Below are 7,476 nucleotides of genomic sequence, written 5' to 3'. Positions count from 1 at the left end.
AAATCAATTGCCTTACCTGCCCATGAACTTTTCTGGGAAATAGGGTCCTCTCTCTTTAAGAGCCTGTCAGTATACTTGCCATCTCTTTCTCCTAAACACAGATGCAACTAAATATTAAAAAGAAGCCAATAAAATTAATCTAATATGAGTGTGTCAAACTTGCCAACCTGTTTATTTATTTTTTTTCTGGGTTTTTTTATTTCTGAACACTTTATCAGCATTTTAGGTATCACAGGTATTTTGTTTTACCTCCCTTTTTATAACCGTTCCTGCTGATATTCAAAGGTGTCTCCCTTAGCTCTTACCTAACATTGAAACATTAACCTGTGTTCAACATAGTGGAAGGCGAGCAAACTTTCAACTTCTCTAGATCGTGCAACAGTAAAGTGATGCATGGTGAAAAGAAAGTAGTGTGCTAAATTAAAGGTAAATTCCCTCCAGATTTAAAACTTTTAGTACCTGATGGTGAGTGTGTACAATTTTAATTTAAAAATTAAATGAATAATAATTTCTGAAAGGACGTAAGCTGATTACATCCTCATTTTGACATTACTCGTCGCTGTCAAAACATGATTTAAAGCAAACAAAATGACACCACCAATATGTACTTATTCCAATAAAATGAGTGGGTATTAAATTCAGATTTGTAAGATACTTTCACTTAATTCACTCAGTACCTGTGTAAATCTAGCTCTAACATAAATTCACATTCCATGTAAACAGCATTCTGGTGAAGAAAGGAAGAAAAACTAAGGATGACATCTTATAGTCTAATTGAAACAAATAGTTTTATTTCCACTTCATATAGGCCCCTTGATTTGAGGGTAGATTTGTGATCTGGAAAACACTGAAACAGAATCCCAACATGAATGAACAACCGTGAGCCCTGTGTGGTCGGAAACAAGAGGAACGGAAGCTGCAGCGCTTGCCAACACAGTTTCCCGGGATGTTTTAATTTAAAAGGCCTGCTTAGTGCATGTGAATGAGAGGAGTATCCCCCCACCATTAGGGTTCCTTGGCAGCCATCAACTCTGTCAACATGAACCTTCTCTGTGCATTGGCATTACGAATGGAAGCTGTTGTAGTCAGGGCAGCCTGCCCAAAACCATTGAAAACAACTGGGTCAGATATTCAAAGCCTCAGCATTGCCATTTCTGTCGCTCAGCAGGGCTTTCCAGGATGCTTGGAGTCCCAGGGCCTTTATTGTTCCATCTTCTCAAAGCGTGTCCTTTATGTCTGGCACCCTTTGTGATCACTTTCTCGCCACTTCCTTCTGACAAGCTGTTGCAGCCCATCCGAAAACATTTCTCAGTTCCAATGATCCTTGGCAAACTTTTATCAAATGCAAGTCCCAGAAGAATTTCTAGTCCTACCTCTCCCCAAGAGGTGGTCTTGTGAGCTTTGTGGCCATCTGGTTACAGATAATTGGTTTTATCTGTTATGTTATTTTATTTAGAGTCAGTATCTCAGATCTTGGTAATAGTTTCTGCATCTTCAAGAACATACCTTTTGTTTGTTTGTTAGTTTTTAGTTCAAAATCAGCTTAGCATATCTCTAGGTTTTTCCTTCTGTACTCCATATGATGACCAAAGGCTTACTGTAATGTTTGCATTTCATATTTTCTTAGCAATAAGTTGCTAAGCAGTTTAATTCAGGCAAATACATTCTTTTGATTTGGACCACATCAACACCTAGCCTGTGTAAATACTGAAGAACTTTTGAATTAAATAGATCCATGTATTCACAAAAGTTATATTCTCCTTGCATTGCCATTTGAAAGTATATTTTAGTTATTAAAAGGAAAATAGATATTTTATTTTTTATTTTAAACTGTTAGACTTTGACCAGAGATTAATTCCTTGTGAAATGCATACATTAATAAATTTAAAAGAGCATATTTTTAAAAAATATACATTTATCATAAAATGTTAAATTAGAAAAGATTTTATGAATTAAGTCTAGGAGGAAGTGGACATTTTATTTATTAATTGCAGGATTCTGGGATCAAGACTGATCCTCTCTTTTTAGCTAAATCAAATGAAAAGCTCATGAAAGTACAATGGTATTTTGTTTCCATTTCCATGTATCAAATAGTCAAAATAGTATCTAAATAAGTATTAAAGTTGTAGATTTAGCCTGGGTTACGCCTCTGCAAAGTCATAATAATTGTTCACTTAAGAAAAGAAGTCTAGCTGAAAAGAGCAAGCCCTGCTGCCGAGGGTGGTGCCAAGATTGCGACAGATAATGGCAGGGCGAATGTTTCCTTTTGACTCCTCCTTTGGACCTCGGCGCTAACCCAGGTGAGGTGGAGCCGCTATCGTCCTGAATGTAGGGACCCCAGATTGACAAGGGATATTACCGCTAGCCCTTGGCTTAGCTGACTGAGGAGAAGTTTGATCGGGAGCTCAGGAAGACTCAGCATATCAAAGCTGCCCCAGCAATGAACACAAACTCTGTGTTTGAAGACCCATTGATCAGTAAATTCACCAACGTGATGATGAAAGGAGGAAACAAAGCACTGGCCAGATCCCTCATGACACAGACTCTGGAAGCTGTGAAAAGGAAGCAGTTTGAGAAGTACCATGCTGCTTCTGCAGAGGAACGGGCAGCCATTGAACATAATCCCTATACCATCTTCCATCAAGCTCAGAAAAACTGTGAGCCTGTGACTGGGCTAGTACCTATCCTCAAAGGTGGCCATTTCTACCAGGCCCTTGTGGTGCTAGCCGACCAGCAGCATCGCTTCCTGGAGTGGATGATTACTGAGTACAGGGATAAGAAGCATCGGTGGGTGCTGATGCCGGAGAAGCTTTTGCATGAGCTATTGCAGGCTTTTCACAGCCAGGGCCCTGTGATCAAGGGGAAACATGACATACACAAGATGGTTGAGACCAACCTGAGCCCTGGCCCACTACCGCTGGTGGTAGGGCTCTCTGCTGCAAGAAACGATGTGAGCCACTGCTACCTGGAAAAATACCTGTGGGTTACGGCTGTAGTTCCTCTTTAAGAGTAGGCAGGTGTCACAGGAAGGATGGAGCAGGATGCTCTGTTTGTTAGTCCTCTCTCCGTGGGCTAGAACTTGCTCTCCCTGCTCCATCTTGCAAAGAGGGAACATACTTGGATTTCCCCCAAGAAACTTACTGCCCATCCAGCCTTCCCTTCCCTCCGCTTGAGATGGATGTTTGTGTGCTACAAAAGGAAGCAGTTTTAGTATCAGGAAGGTTTATTAGAAGACCCTCACCCTGAGCTGGTGTAGCATGTGATCTGGTACTGCCATTCATTAAAACTGATTGGAGGGAAAAAAAAGAGAGAGAAAGAAAAGAAAAGAAGTCTGTTAGTTAGAGTCCAGCAAATAGGATGAAATTTTAATTAATTGGGTTGCTAAAGTTTAGGAAATGATTTTGTGATATTGACTTGTTTAGCTATAAATTCTGACAAAGAGCTACATGTGAATATATATAATTACAGAAGAATACAACATTATGTTTATAGATTTTAGGTTATAATTTTGAACATGAATTTTGTTTCCCTATAGAAAACAAACCCATATATGTTGTGTTTGGTTGCTATGAGAGTCTTGAGAATCTTACTAAATTTACAAGGTCCTTAAAATCACTTGAGGTACCAATAATAACACCAATACCAAACTGTCACTTTTGACAACACTTTACTGTGAAACAACCTAATTTCCACTAGAGTTGTTAGGAGCCAGTCTCCCTTACAGAAAGTGTGAGCTGACAGATTACCTCTCATCCAATCTTATTTGATAAGTGAGAAAAATGTACCTTAAAGAGGTAAACCTTACTCAAGGGAACTGGATGTTAGTGACAAAAACCTACATTTGCCAACTTCCAGTTTAGTGTTTTTGTTTCTATATTACACAGCTAAGGACTACCTGAACTGAGTTACATGCAGAAATTTTTTGGACAACATCCTGTGTGGTAAAGATCATGATTTTTTTCGAAATATAAAATATTTCCAGGACTAGAGTATATCAGAGCTCTATGATAATTAACAAATATTTCTTAGGAAATGTTTATTTATTGCTTATAATGTGCTAAGTTCTGTGAATGATAAAAAACCAAGTAAGGCCCTCTCCTACCCTGTCTAGTGGAGAATCATTGTCTTGAGATTAGAGAATGAAGGAAACTGCCTAAAATACTGACTACTTTTTCCACGTCAGTGAAAGAAGCTTTTTATCTCTTTAATATTATACACAATTAACATTAAAATATGTTTTCAAATGTGATTTATGTTTCTTCCTTTTATATCATCTTGATTATTTAGACCTGACTTATAAACAAAGAAAATAGAATGGGGTTTCGTCTTTACATAGATAGCTCTGTTGATTATTTTCTGGAATCTGGCAAAATGGTGTAGATGAGTATGTAGTACTATGGTGATAATATTTTAGAACAGGGGCATTTTGTCAATATTAGGTTGTTATCTCTTTCCTTTGCATATTTAATCATTGTATCTTTTGCAATATGCAAAAATTTTAAATCCATTTCATTCCAGTGGCCATCTGTCAACTCTTTTTCAGGATTTTCCTTTAGTAGAAATAAACAACTAATAGGAAATCATTTGGATATGTAAAACATACAAGGCTCACTGATATTCTCCCACTAAATCAAAATTGAGTTTTGAACAAGGCCTTTGGGAAAAAGAGTTAAAAAAATAAATCACTAATTTTGTCTCTGTTTCTGGATAAACTGGTTTGGATAATCCTTAGTACTGTAATTTAATGTCATACTCAATTTTAAAAAGGCATATATGATGGTGATGGTTATCTTTTAAGTTAATCACTTAAAATATTTTTTCAAATTCCACCAAGAGTAAATGAGAGTTAAATTAAGTCTTTAGCTATATTCTCTGTTAAAACCTTCACTTTAGTAATTTTCTTCTAGATATGTTTATGCTTCTCTAATGACAACTGTGAATTAATCCTAACTTGAAAAATTTAGTTGCTGTTTCTACAGACATCAACTAACTAGTCCGTATTAATTAACTGACTAGTTTTTAACCAGGCATAAATGTGTTGTTTAAATTAACACATTTAAGGAAACCATAAAATTATAGATTCCTCTAAGGCCAAATGTCAACTGAAATTTAACTTTGTTGGGAACCAGAATCCACTTGACATCAAAGTATGGAATTATGATTCCTTTGTCTTCATTTTACTATTAAAACCTGTAGAAGAGTAAGAGATATATCTTCTCACTGTAGCTAACAGACTATGTTCTGTTAAGGCCTCAAAGAAGCCACCAAAATGACATGTTTATCTGACAAGTCTTAGTAATGACTTCAATACAGGAGGTCCTGAATGATATATGTATTCTGTTTATAAGTGGTTTAAGGCAGGTATTACCACGTGGGACAGAGTGGACAGATCCCGACTGGGGTTGTGCACATTTTGAGATGTAATAGTTTAGAATTGGTGGACACAGCCAGGAGAGGGTTTTAAAATAAACCTTGAAGATTAAACAGCTGTTTGATAAGCCAACTGAGCAATCTATTGTTCTGCAAAGGGTCTGTGATCCTGATGAAGCTTAGCTGAATAGATTAGGTATTTAGATTTTCAGAAAGTTCCTGAAACAAAGAGTAAAGTTATTTGTAATTTCATCTTCTTGGGACAGATGTTTCCTGAATAATAGTAAATTTGTATCAATATAGACATACCGTATTTTGCCATGTATAATGCACACTTTTTTGCCCAAATTTGTGAGGGAAAAATAAGGATGCACATTACACATGGGTAGTACTAATTCTGTAGCTATATAAATGTTTTTAATTCTTTTATTTATGCTTAGGAGTTAAAAGTGTGACACTAGAAATCAATAACAATATCCATATGCAAAATAATACCCTGGCATATGATAATCGGTTTTGTTGAACTTATGACGAACTTGCATCACGAAGAGTTCTTGGCCTTCTATGATGCGTAAATATTGTAAATTTGCTACCAGTACATAACATTTCTTGTACCTCATATCTATTCTTGTGTTTTGTAATTATTTGTTAAGTAAATTCCTTGTACCATAATATGTTAAAAAGTAAATGCTAAAATTCCTTTATAATATAAAAACAAGTACCTAAATGTAAACAAATAAAAATTTGAATTAAACAATTAAAACAAAAAGATTTTTTTTCCTAAAAGTTTGGGCCAAAAATATGGATGCACATTATACATGGGAGCTCATTATACATGGAAAATATGGTAAGTTTTGTGATTGTATATAGTTTTGGTTCTCAAGTAATTATTGCCATAAATATTACAATTTTTATCAATAAACTTGAAGCTCTATTTTCTTTTTTAATTTTAAAAATTTTGTTTTCAATTATCATTGACATACAATATTATATTAGTTTCAGGTGTATCAAACAACATGGTGATTAGACATTTTTATACCTCACAAAATGATAACCCCAGTAAGTGTAGTACCCAGCTCACACTGTACAGAGTTACTACAATATTATTGACTGTATTCCCAAATGCACTTCTATTTTCTAATTAGGTGATTAGTAGCTAATAGTTTTCATTACTAATAGAAATTATCTAATAAGTTCTATACCAGATTTTTAGATTGAGCCATATTAACCCAACAAAAGTCTGGGGAAAACCCTGTAACTACCCACAGAATTTGTTATGGCTTGCCTAGAGACATATGATCAAATTCTGAGCAGGACAAAGAATCCAAGGCTTTTTCCACTTATTAGAATCTTTTAGCCTACACAGTTTTAAAATGAAGGATTATCCTTGTTCATAGCTTAGAAAATAAAATGATTGTCTTTTCTCCAAGCTGACCAACTGAAGACAGGTAGGTAGCAGGATAAGAAGTGGGTTTAATATAAATCTTCAGTTTTTATTTGAAATGGTGAGCAGCAGCCCTTTAGCAAGCCCATGACTTAATGTTACGTCATGTACACTACCTTTAGCAACTGAGACATGTTTGTTTAAAGGCTGATAGATATTTGCGGCCCCTTCTGTTTTCTCCTGCTCTCTGCTCACAGTTCTAGTGATATATCCGTTTCTCCCTGGCATAGCAAAAGCTTTTAAAAATGTACTTAAATTTTTTTTTTTGACCCGAGTTTGAATGCCTTTACAGAACAAAATAAAAAATTTCTCCTGACCATTTATTTATCTTTGTGCAGTTTGAATTGCACAGTTTCTTTCCAATTTCTTTCCGTGGCTTGCTCCTGACTACATACGCAGGGACAACACATTTCTCTCAAATCTTGTTATTAATATTTTTACTTGCATTACCTCAAGTATATAGCCAGAGTGTACCAGCAACTAAAACACATAAGCTGTATTTATATACAGAAAATGAGTTGAAAGTTTGAGGGAATATTTTAGATTAAATAACGTGAGCCAATGTGTCTTTCTTTCCCCGACACATTCAGTTTCAAATTTCAATTTTTGTCTCAGTTTTTCACTCTGCATGTGTGTATGCAATCACATTGAAACTTTAAGCT

At 35.5% G+C, this 7,476-nt stretch overlaps 1 pseudogene; it reads left to right on the top strand.

Annotated features, from left to right (window-relative positions):
• Positions 1–2,279: 2,279 nt before the first annotated feature.
• Positions 2,280–2,927, top strand: LOC109387393 (28S ribosomal protein S7, mitochondrial pseudogene; annotated as a pseudogene).
• Positions 2,928–7,476: the final 4,549 nt, after the last annotated feature.

Source organism: Hipposideros armiger, unplaced genomic scaffold (genome assembly GCF_001890085.2).
Source record: "Hipposideros armiger isolate ML-2016 unplaced genomic scaffold, ASM189008v1 scaffold_156, whole genome shotgun sequence".
Taxonomy (NCBI): Eukaryota; Metazoa; Chordata; class Mammalia; order Chiroptera; family Hipposideridae; genus Hipposideros; species Hipposideros armiger.
The sequence above is the reverse complement of the archived record's forward strand: the minus strand, read 5'-3'. Positions and strand labels throughout refer to the sequence as shown.